Raw genomic sequence first — 12,363 nt, 5'->3', positions numbered from 1 at the left:
AGAAAGTCATAATATTTACACCAGTGGTAACTTTAGAACAGGTGCAACTGAAAATTAACCTCCTGTGCCTTCACTTTCCTGTTTTCTCTTTGTGTCTATATCTGGGAATCCAAGGCGGATGCTGCCAGACGTATGATCACCTTTATTGCAGTTCTCACAGGTGGGGCTTTGGGTGGATCCATTAATCAAAGCCATTGTTAATGATGCAGAAATTACTGTGAAAATTAAAGCCCTTCTGTTCCTCTTTTCATTATAGTTTAGGTGCTCACTGTTCCTGGTGAACACTGTGGCTCTGTCAAGGGTAAGGCATCTTGTTGTATTGGGTTGTTTTCTTTATCAGTAGCAAACTGTGAACACTGTTCTGAGTTCTGTAAATGTTCAGCCACTAATATCATACTGTTGAGCAGCAGAGATTTTTCTGTTAAATTGCAACTCAAAGGTTTAGTTTAGTGATTTTAACATTTGACTTCCATATAGAATGCTAGAATGAACATCAAAATGCTGACTTTCCTCACAACCTTGAGGCTATGTTTTAATAAAACAAACTAAATCAGAACTAATTGCAGCACATGGCTTTTTACATAAGAAATCAAGTGGGCTCAAGTGGAATGGCATCTAATTGAAAATGCAGGGAATGTTTGATCTTGGTGTTTTCATTTAATACCATCCCCAGGGAAGCCAAGTGCAATATTATCCATCCAAACCATTTCCAGGGTGCTGAGAAAATATAGTTTAAATTTGACAGGAACTGCTTTTCACTTTCTACAAAAATCCTGCACATTTTAAGGTTGTACGAATCCTGCTGCCTGACGCCTGACAGGCAGCGCAGTGGCATTTGTTGAGATTTCAGTCCAAAAAATGTGTCTGTCTTGCCAGTGTCTGGTGTACAGTGTAGCGCACCAGTGGATGAAGTGACTCAGTCAGTTATACATTTACTTAGACAAGTAATAAAGTGCTGTCACTCTTCCAAAGCTGGAACTGATTATACCGGCTATACAAGCTGTTTTCCCAGCCTTCCGTTCCACCCCTCTCAATGATCAAGACATTCATCCGAAGGAGAGGCCCACTTTCTGCAGCTCGTAGTACTATACACATACCCAGTCAAAGGCCCCTTCATACTGTCTGCTCCTTGTTTGCTTGTTCTTCTCCTACATGGGATTTTAATCTTCAGATACAGTAAGTAAGCTAACTTTTCCAACATGCTCATATGATGACATTATCAGTCCAACCTCCAAGTGCGCCCCATGTCTATGGTTGTGATAAGCTTTATCAGGTCTACAGGTTTTGATTTTAGTGCCCACCAGCCACAAGGGAACGAGACGGGGAAGCTGGCCACAATGTTTTTGTATGTTTTTTTTTTAAGTTTACCATTATAAATACTAAAATATATTTTTTATGGAGAAATAAGCAATTCCAGCTGCTTGTTGTTTTTGTCTGCCTTTTAATGAAAGGCGACTGAAGTGTTTGATGGCAGGTAGTCTCATAAAAGAGCATCACTTCAGAGCTCTGAGAAGGTACTTGGAAAACCCTGAATGCATGATGCAAAATCAATGATTATATTTTCTGATTTTAATTTATATGACTTCTGTTCATTTATGTTTTTTTTCTGAAAATGATGCAGCCCTCTGGGAGATAGCTGTCTTTACCAGCTTTCTTACTGACTGGATCTGAACTTGCACCTTGTACACCTTATTTCTACCCTTGCCTTCCAAGCTTTCTAAAAGTGCCAACTGCCATAAGGAATAAGATCCCCCGGGAGGTAATTTCCCCTGCCTTACTGTGAGAGTGACACAGACTGACAGAGTTTATGATTGAATTGACAGCTCATGACTAGCGCTCAGCTGCTGCATATGGAAAATGGTAACAGGAGAAGATTCTATCTTGAAGTTCATGCTCCAATAATTAGATATGCATGCATGAGAGAGAGGGCTTCATTTTAAACCAATTAGCCATCTTGATAGTCTTAAATTAACCTGAGCTAGATCCAACATTCTTATTTTCCTACTCTATAACCTCACTCTCACTCACATTCACAGACTCAGTGGCTTTGGCACATTCTTTGCCTTGTAGCTAATAATTTAGCATTTATCACATGAACATACAGTTTCTGAATAGTAATAGAGTTGGCACAAATTTCTCCTTAATGCAGAGTTATGACTGGAGGAAAACAACAGCTCTTCTAATTAACACTGCAAGTGCTTTTGGGTACAAATGATTGTTCATCACTTTCACCATAATGTGTCTTTATGAAAATGGATACCTGAAAACTCTGTACAAGTTGTAAAAGTCATCTGCTTAGTGTCTGTGGACGTGTCCTTATCACAGACTCGGCAATCCAGAACTGTTTAAAAATGTAGTGGTTAAAACAAACAAGCTACAGTTAATATGCAATATGTACTAGATTACAGTGAGAGTGTATAGATTACATGTAGTTACTATATGCAGTAGTCAATTAATAACTAATTTCTGCAAGCCCTCTGTACTATGTCAGCTCACTGTGTAAATAGTTTGTGTGTGTTGAAGCAAGAACATTTTGGGTTCATGGCCTGTTTGTTTAACCCATTGGGTCATCCTGATCTGGAGATGACCTGTTAACTAGGTTCGGGAATTAGCAGGGGAGCCAAAAGTGAACTGTGTACAAAAGGAGGCAGTATGCTGCTGCAGTAGAGTAGTGTAGTATGTGTGCATGTGGAAAAAGGACGTTTGAGTGAGACATGACGGACTTGACTGTGCTTATGACCTAAAAGAGACTGACTCTGTGACAATCTTCTTGTCTAATACTGCATTTATTTCCTGCAGGAATGGTGACTCTGCCCCCTATCTCTTAGTCCGTTGAATTGTCTGCCAAACTATTGAACTGCCTTGAATTATTGTAATATTAAATTATCATTGTAATTGGAATGATTTGTCTGAATTAATTTAGCTCACATCAGGTCCTACCAACCACAAGATTCATACAGTACAAGGTTTTCCAGCTAAGCAATGATGTTTTGAATTAAAGAATCAGTTCCACCAGGAGCAGACAGATTCAATAGGTGGTTCACTGGTTGTGTGCACTAAAAGACTGCTGCTCAGTACACATCCCTTCCTGGCCTTTGGTTATCAGGGAAACATCTTACAGTAAGTCTCTCAGTATATGTGTATTTGTGTGTGTTTATCTATTTATACTTGTGTAATTACATACGTGAAGCTGCCAGTATTTGTGAGAGAGGCTTAGATTAGTGTGAGGCAGGGTTGGCAGTGATGGTGAAATATCATTCTGCCTAGTATTAATATGACTTAATATGTATCTAGATATGTGAGAACTAAGTGTGCAGCTGGTCTTATTCATGGAAGACATTTTGAAATGTCACAGTAGGAAAAGAAGATGTAAATAATATGATTAATAATGGCTGAATTCCCCTTAGCTGCTTCAGTTTCAGGGTCCAGGTATTGTGCATGCTGCCTCACTGTCACTGTCATTTTTTGCAGAGACACTTGAAATTGTTCATTTTAACAATAACACATGTGCTTTTCCTACTTTTACAAGTCACGTTTTTGCTGTTGAAAAAGCCTATCAGGGAAGAGCCACGATATATTTTCCATGATCAGTTATTTAAATGCATGTTTGTTTGTTTTTATGCAATATATGTATAATATTTCTTATTTCTCTTAGAAATGATGACTGCCTACTGCCATTTTACTGGGCAGAGGGTTACACGGTCAAGTCAGCTTTTGTAGGTAGGTTGCATGAATAATTCTAGAAAATGATGATTGCATCATTGCTCTCTTCTACTCTTCTGCCTTGCAATTTAAACCAAAATCTCATTTGCTCACTTGCTGCAATTGTTCTTATTGTTTCTAAACCTCCTTATATTCATCAGGAAGTTTATTCTGTGTAGTTGCCTTGATTTTATAGAACAGAAGCCTTGGCTGAGAATTCAGTAAATTTGTTAAACAAATTACAAATGAGTTGCATGAGTGCCAGGAAGACTTCTATCCTATTTCTATAACATCTCCTCTGACATCTTACTTTATATTGACACCAACACCAACAAAAAGAAATGCGGGGGGGGGGGGGGGGGGGGGGACATTGGCTCTTTCATGTTTTTGGGAGGTATATCTTATCATTCATACCTCTTAAAATCCTATTAGAAGCTGATACAATAGGATGATACCCTGAGGAAATGTACTTTACATGAATATTGAGATGGTAAAGCTGTAGCACTTGGCCAGACTTCAGATGAACCCTTTCTTTAATCTTCACTATGGACAAGGTGATGGTGACGTGTGTGGCCAATTGGATCAAACAGTGGCACTGATTTTGACTTGAGGGAAGTGCTACACTTAACTAGACAGATGGACTGATGCCATATGGCTAGGAGAGGTAGGATATAACTCTCTCTGTCAGTGGCAGAGGAGAGGGGGAGTCAGGTCTAATGAGCAGAGGCATTTCTGGTTCACCTTCTCCTCCCTGCAGTCACATATCAAAGGGTTTAAAACCATGATGAATCCACACCTTAGAGCAGTGTTTTCCAACCTTTTTGAGCCACGGCACATGTTTTACATTAGAAAAATCACAAGGCACACCACCAAACAAAAATGTCACAAAAAGTATATTTATTGAAATATAATAAAAATCTAGTCTCAATTTACTCACTCAGTGGGAAACCTGGGCCTGTTTAGTTGAACACAAAGCTGATATTCTTGCAGGAATTGAAGAAAGACACACATGAAGATCTTCCTCAACAGCTCCAAGTCTCTGTTTTTCTTGTATTTATAGCAGTCATGCTTGAAAAGCTCACCTCACATAGATAGGTTGTGGAGAAAGGGAGCAGAACTGAAATAGCTTTGTTTGCCAGAATGGGGAACTCCTTGGCAGCAGTTAGCCAAAAACTATCCAAAGGTATATCAGCAAAGCTCAGTTTTAGACCACAATTTTGTCTCAGTTCAGTTATTTCTTCCTGCTCCTGCAAAGTCATGTCCTTTCCAACTGCAGTTGAGCTGTATGGGTTCCTAACCCAGTCAAAGCAATCAGTGGAAAGTGAAGGGAAATAACATGACAATTCCTGCTCAAGACTTTGCAGATGTTTACCTATTGTCTCACACAGTGCAGCACTGTTGACACACTGCCATTTCTGGGTGTGTGGGAACATGTTAAGGTTGGCACTTTCCACATGTTGTTTCCAGAGCTGCACCTTTTAACAAAATCCCTTTTATTTTATCTGTACTTGTGAGCAGGTTTTTATTTCAGCCTTGCATTTGTGTGTTCAGGTCATTCAGATGTATATCTACCAGATATGCCAGTCTTGCACACCACTCGTCACCTGAGAGCAACTTAGCGTCATCATACTTCTCATTTGTCAAAAACACTTTTAAGTTCCTCCCACAGCTCATACACACAGGCTAAAACTTTGGCACAGGAAAGCCACTGGACCTCCGTGTGGAGCTGTCAGGTCCGCTCGGCATGGCCTGCCTCTCTTCTTCCTTTCTTTCTCTCATCCTGTGGGATTGGCGCCTCAGCTGTGTTGCATTCAGTCATCAGTGACTCGTTGGTCACCTCAGCCGTCACAGCCCTACCCTGTTTTTGTACTGTCCAAACCTAGTCGTATATATACATTGACTCTGTTACTTTGTTTGTGTTGCTACCATTAAACCACCTTTTTTCACTAGCACCTGGGTCTGCACATTGAGTCCTACCTCAGTTCTCTCTCACCCTCCTGTGAGGGGGACTCAACCATAACAGGAGCAATAACACTTTATGTTGCGCTCCCATTTCCTCACACAGTAATGCGAACATGCAACGTTTTACAGGTCTCAACTTCACAAAGTTTATCATGTGCACAACATCTTCCAGTACAGCAACTAGGTCTGCTGGCAATGTCTTGGCAACGAGTGCTTCCCGGTGCAGAATACAATGCTTCACAATGACATCTGGATGTTGCTCTTTCACTCTCTCTACAAATCCTTTAGTGTGCCTTAGCATGGCAGCTGCTCCATCGGTGCAAACACTTAGGCAGTTTTGCCACTTCAGTCCTCCTTGTTCAAGGTACTCTGACACATCTTAAAAAATTTCCTTTCCTGTTGATCTTTCTGGCAATTCCTTGCAAAACAAAAAGTTTTCTCTGATGATGTCTCTACCTACAAAGCACACATTTGCCATAAATTGTGCATGTCCACTGACACCCGTAGATTCATCGATTTGCAATGCAAATTTCCCACTAATACACAACTTTTCCAAAACCATCTTTTTCAATGTCAGCAGACATGTCTTCAATACGTCTGGAAATTGTATTATTTGACAGAGGGACTTGGGCTATTTCTTTAACGGTGCCAGGGCCGAGCATCTCTTTTAAGATAATTTTGCAGGCAGTATTAATGTCTCTGCTAAGGTGTGTGGCTGTTTTGATTTGGCGATGAGTTCAGCAACTTGGTAGCTAGCTTTAAGTGCTTTCTCAATGGTCTTGTTTGTTTTCCTCATTAACGCTGCCTGTTTCTCAGTCTGTTCACACAGTTGAACAAAATAGTCTGTGTTCTTATTTTGAAGTGATGGGTGTTTTGTCTGGAGATGGTGTTTAAGTTTACTTGGAACCATGGGACTGTTTGATAATTTTTTCCTGCACACCGGGCATAGCAGAATTGGCTCGGTTGCAGTAGGGCAGAGCTCCAAATGGAACCGAGCCATTTGCTGTGCCCATTGTGTGAATGGGCATGCCCAATAGCTACTACTCACTGTGAGAGGGCGCAAAATTTTAAATGTTGGTATGTGCATTGTGGCATATACAAATTACACACCCCTTTCTTTACTTAGCTTTTGCGACAAGTCAGCATCGAACCAGGTTTTTAAGGTAGGCTACACTGTTCTTTTATTCTGTGTTTTCATTATGTATTAAGATTGTATATTTTACGAAGGTTAGACATGCTAACATTGTCACTGTAATGTACTTTGAGACAGAAGGTTGCTCATTGAAATAACCAACATAAATACAGTGGCATGCTATCATTACAGTTTGTGTTTACATTGTGAGCGCGACATGATCACTGTTTATCGCTGCTGCCACAAAATATGGCTAATAATACTGGGTCTGTCTATAACTAATAAACGTTATAATAATGAGTGATCCCTGTGTTCATGTGAGAACCAAATAATGGAGCTTCATAGAATTAACGTTGATATATTTTATGAAGGTTAGACAGCTAACATTACTGTAATTTACTACACATATTGTGTATTTATTTAGTTTTTATGTTGTGTACATTGGGGGCCTTTGAGCTGGAGTCAATTTCCTTGTGTTCTTGAAATACTTGGCAATAAAGTTTAGGCTTATGCTTACTTTGAGACTGAATATTGCAGATTGCTTTTTGCACTGAAATAATAATAGCCACAGTAGCCATCTTGGGTGCTGCGGTGGCTGGTTGACTAGGGCGATGGCTGTGGTTTTGGCTACGGGCTTAGCTACAATGGCTATGGTCTTAGTTATGATGGCTGTTGTTTTGGCTATGATGGCTATGGGCTTAGCTATGATGGCTGTTGTTTTGGCTGTGATGGCTGCTGTTTAGCTATGATGGCTGCTATAGCAGCAGGCATCTTTATATAGCCTATATGCTTTTCTTTGCTTTTTATTGTCTGTCGTAATTATTAATTCTGGTTTGTGTGACAATCAATGCTTGAAGTGTTTAAGCTGCATATATACTTGGTTGAATTCCATCACAATATAAAGTAATGGCTGTTGCATACGCTTTAGTTTGATTTGATTTGATTTAATGTTAGCTGATGGGAAAAATGGCAGTTTTATCCATTTCAAATTAAATTTTTGATTTGATTTGATTTGAATTGATTTATTCTTTCAAACATGTAACGACAGTCAATATGTCAACACACATAATTTCACACAAATGCATTATCAATTTGCTTATACCTAGTACATGCTTGAATGGAGTAGGAAGAAGTCAGACTTATCCAGTCCTACCCCATGACATCATCTTACCATCATTGGTTTGCAAGCAATAAATGATTCACTTCTACACACTCACCTATTATACTAAAAAGAATATAACAGTATTAACATTCTTACATCACACAAGTGATATACTAAAGAATGGTTACAAAATATACATCACACCCACAACAGTTAATCATTGAGCCTGTTCTTGCATATATCTTGATTGACACATACCTTTATATTTATGTTTAAACTTGTCAATTCTAGTACTGTTTTTTATGTCTACACTTAAGTTATTCCATAGTTTTACCCCACTTATGGAAATACAAAATCTTTTTTTGGTTGTACGTATAGCATGAATTTTTAAATTTAACTGACCCCTTAAATTGTATCCCCCTTCCCTTTCATTAAATAGTTTTTGAATTCCACCAGGTAATAAATTGTTCCTGGCTTTATACATAAACACTGCAGTCTTATATCCCACTAAATCAAAAAATTTTAACAATTTAGACTGTATGAAAGCTACATTGGTGTGATCCCTATATCCCATCTTACGCACAATTCTTTTTTGTAATATATACAATGGCTGAAGTGAGCTTTTGTATGTATTTCCCCAGTTTTCAACGTCAAAACATGACGGTGGTGAGCTTGCTATGTAATTGTGGGCATGTTATTAAAAAATAACGTGAGAAAGGACCTGGTAGAATTCACCTTTCTGGCACTCATCCATTTCTGTCCCTTGTGTCTTTATCTTTTCTATGTACAGCTGAGAAAGTATAAAGAGCAGGAAAAGGATCAGATTTACGAGAAATGAAATTCCATGACCTAGAGATGACATCTCCAGTGATTATCATTTACGAAGGACTGCTCCACAGCTGGATCACTTGTCAGTGCTGGAACTCCACCACAGAAAAGGGTGAGTATTTAATAATTACTAATTTGTAGTTAATTATATGAGGTTTAACAACTAGGCCTGTAATTTCTTATATAAACAGTATTTTCAGCAATCCCAATATAGAGAGTAAAACCAACACATTTTTGCCTCTGCTCTATGTTTATATATGTTAAGTCTTTCTGTCCTGAATTAGCTTAACAGTGCCATAGACCTCTTTGGAAACACAATTGAAAATATCCCACTAAACATGTTCATATGTTTCATTAAAAAACTCTGAACTGACCCAGATTTTTTTTTTTTTTACATGTTGCCCTGAAGGGTTAAAACAGACTCTTAGCATATTAAGTAAGCAAGAGTCAAAGGCCTATGCATGAGATCTCAAGATATTCCTAACTACTATCATATTTTGTTTTGCAATGAGGAAACTTGAGTGCAGCATTGTGTTTTACTGATTTGTTTTAAATATCATAAGAGGTCTATGGCACAGATGAATAAGTTAATTCAGGACTGTTTGACATTAATTGTGACTGTTAACTGCTGGTTTTAGTCTCCATATGGGGAGTGCTAACAATACTGTTGGTATAGAAATTGGCCGCTCTAATCCTTAAAAAATATTTTCTTGTTTTATTTTAAATGTAAAAATATTACAAAATGAATTGATTCTAACATTTGCATTATGCACAGATTTACAGGATGCTTGGGCGGGGAAGGATGTTCATGTTATCCTTTCTAAAGTTGGACCCTATAAACTGTATTACTGGGACATTGGGAGGATTGCTCCTAAAATGGAACTGGAGAGTGAGGTATTGTGTTTTTATTAAGATAGAAATTGTAATTTTCTGTAATTAACTGTTGCAACGTGAACAACAGTATTTTTTTCTTCTATGACAATTCAATATTATTTCAATTTAGTGTGCATCAAAGTCATGTGATGACTCCTCTTCAATTAGAATCTGCGTTATTGGCCAGGTGTGTCGGACACACGAGGAATTTGACTCTGGTACATTGGCTCTCAATGTGCATGTACATATCCCCATGCAAGGGACAAGTAAACAGTAAACCAACATAAAGCTAGTATAACAAAATAAGCAGTATAAACAGGCAGTAAACAATTGTGAAACGAGGTAAATAGGAATAAAAACAGAGTACTTAAAAATAGAGACTTGTATGAAACTGTATAATCTGTACAAGGTTTATTTACAGGTATTGCACTGAGGGTTATTGTCCAGTCATACTGTTGTGGGTCAAGTGTTCATCAGAGTAACAGCCCGGGGGTAGAAACTGTCCTTGTGGGTGGTCGTCTTGACATACACCAATATAAGCACAGTCTGTTCAAACAAATGAAACCTTTTGATCACAAGAAAACTTAATTCAGCATTTTTCATTCACAGGTCATCAATGCTTGCCTGACAGCGCTTGTTCGGTGGCATAATGATGTAAAGGGGAACACAGCAGCTGTCATAGACTCCTTTGCAATGACAGCAATGTGGAATCGAAAAACCACCCAGACTGTAGGTAGCAAGTAGAACCTTATTGAAAGTTCCCCATTATTTCTTCAGGTGAGCTAAGCTAAATGTTTTTTCATATATTTTTAGATGGATCTCATGACATATGATGTTGTCATGGCGATAATTAAGAGCCATCACTGGATTCTGGCAGTAAGACAGAATATGTCATTTGTGAATCAAGTACATGTGTAATTTGTCATCAACGGTCAATTTGAGTGGGTAAACTGAGACTTCAAGGCCTAAAAAAAAATTTAAAAATATGTAATTTAGATTTATTTAACCTTTAGAGGGGAATATTGCAATACAACAAATGGTTGTGGACTCCACAGGGAGTACTTGTTTTGACTATCATTCTATAGTTATATGCTTGGAAAAACATCATGCCTACATTGCAGCATTATTTTGTAGCACACACACTGTAATTACATTACCTTTTCCCAAAACAGTTGCAAAGGAACCATTTTGTTATCTAGTCTGGCAACAGATTCATAATGTTAGCAACTTTTATGCCACAAAACGTTTTATCAAAACTTTACACATATTGTACATAGGTTCTGTATCCCAAAGAAAAATGTTGCCTGTCCCTGGATCCTATGAGAGAAACCAAAGCAGATCAGAAAACATGCCAGGAGACCACAAGGTAAAGAATGGCACTGCCTGGTACCATACTGACAATTTAAAGCTAACTTGTAGGCTTTGAAAATATATGCTAACCTTTATAATTATTTTTCCTTTATATTTTAGAGCCTTTCTGTGGAAGAAGGGTCACAATATTTTGAGGTGGTCCTGCAGCACTCTGCCTCACTCTTTCTTTTCTTTCCAGTGAGACTTGGTGTCTTGTGGAGTCCTAGCATTAAAGGGTAGTAGATGTTTGTGTTAAAACAATGTTAGGACTGTCTATCAAATTTGTAAAAAAAATGAGCATGACACCTCAGTAAATATAAACATAAATGTTGCTGTGTAGTTCAATATTTTTAAGTTTTGCTTGAACACCAACACAAATTATCCTCAGTTTGCAGAAAAAATTCTGTGTGGGGACTCAATTTTGACACATCAGAGGATGAGGTGAAGAAAATGAGGCTGCATATAGCAACCACCCTCCTCTAGGAATCTGGTGCATACCTTGATGATCACAGATAACCTCCATCTGTTTAAATCAAACATGAATTGAAAAGAACAAACTGAAAAATGTAGCTTTCAAGAAAGTACTACATGTAGAAGTAATTATACTAAATACGTAATATAAAAATCTTGAATAAAAAGTTTTTAACAGATGATCTCAGCAATTTGTGCTATTATTGTGGGAGCCTTGATGATGACACAAATAAGTGACTTAATTAGAAAGTTTGATTTTCTTTTTAGTTTTTTAACCAAAATTTTGTTGGTCAATTTTGAAAAGGAGAACCTTTGAATATTTTCCTGAGCTCTCTGTAATCTCCCTTTTGTTTCAAAATATTATTTTATTTATTTTACAGATTTGCTGTGCAACAGCTGTGAGAGGTGGTTTCACGTCAGATGTGTTCAGCATCCTCCTGTGGAAAAGGAGTACTTGTGCCCAGCATGCACACACAATTACAACTGCAATTATATTTGCAACTGTTTTGTGGAAGTCCTGACCAGAAGTAGAAGGATGTTTGATCTAATGTACATAGTTTGAAAAAAATTGAAGTTGCAATAACTGGAATATTTCTTGCAGTTTCATCAGCATTCTTTCAAGGTTATTGTGCCTGATGTGCAATTTAAAGTCAGTGATGAGCAGCCAGTGTCCGGCACATTGCTATAGAATCCATGACTGACTGCATGCCTGCCTGTACAGCTACCTACAGTACCTATCAGCATCTCAGTCTGACTCGCAGCCTGTGGTTAAATGTAGACTTAGTGGTTAATGTTCTTACAAACTTTGTCACATTCTTGCATGGTTTTCTGTCCCCCTTGCCAGTGTGAGTGGTGAGGTGTGACACGTGCACTGATCAGATCACATGATAGAAATATTCATCCATCCATCTATCCATTTTCCTCCGCTTATCCAGAACCGGGT

At 38.2% G+C, this 12,363-nt stretch overlaps 1 long non-coding RNA gene across 1 annotated transcript; it reads left to right on the top strand.

Annotated features, from left to right (window-relative positions):
- The first annotated feature begins 8,701 nt into the window (after nucleotides 1–8,701).
- On the top strand, nucleotides 8,702–11,136 carry LOC109971114 (uncharacterized). Its single transcript, XR_002276500.1, has 4 exons — nucleotides 8,702–8,838; nucleotides 10,209–10,376; nucleotides 10,877–10,965; nucleotides 11,070–11,136. It is a non-coding gene; the product is annotated as an uncharacterized LOC109971114 (long non-coding RNA).
- The last annotated feature ends 1,227 nt before the right edge of the window (nucleotides 11,137–12,363 follow it).

The sequence above is a fragment of the Monopterus albus genome, unplaced genomic scaffold (assembly GCF_001952655.1).
Source record: "Monopterus albus unplaced genomic scaffold, M_albus_1.0 scaffold216.1, whole genome shotgun sequence".
NCBI lineage: Eukaryota > Metazoa > Chordata > Actinopteri > Synbranchiformes > Synbranchidae > Monopterus > Monopterus albus.
This window is presented reverse-complemented; position numbering and strand designations above follow the sequence as displayed.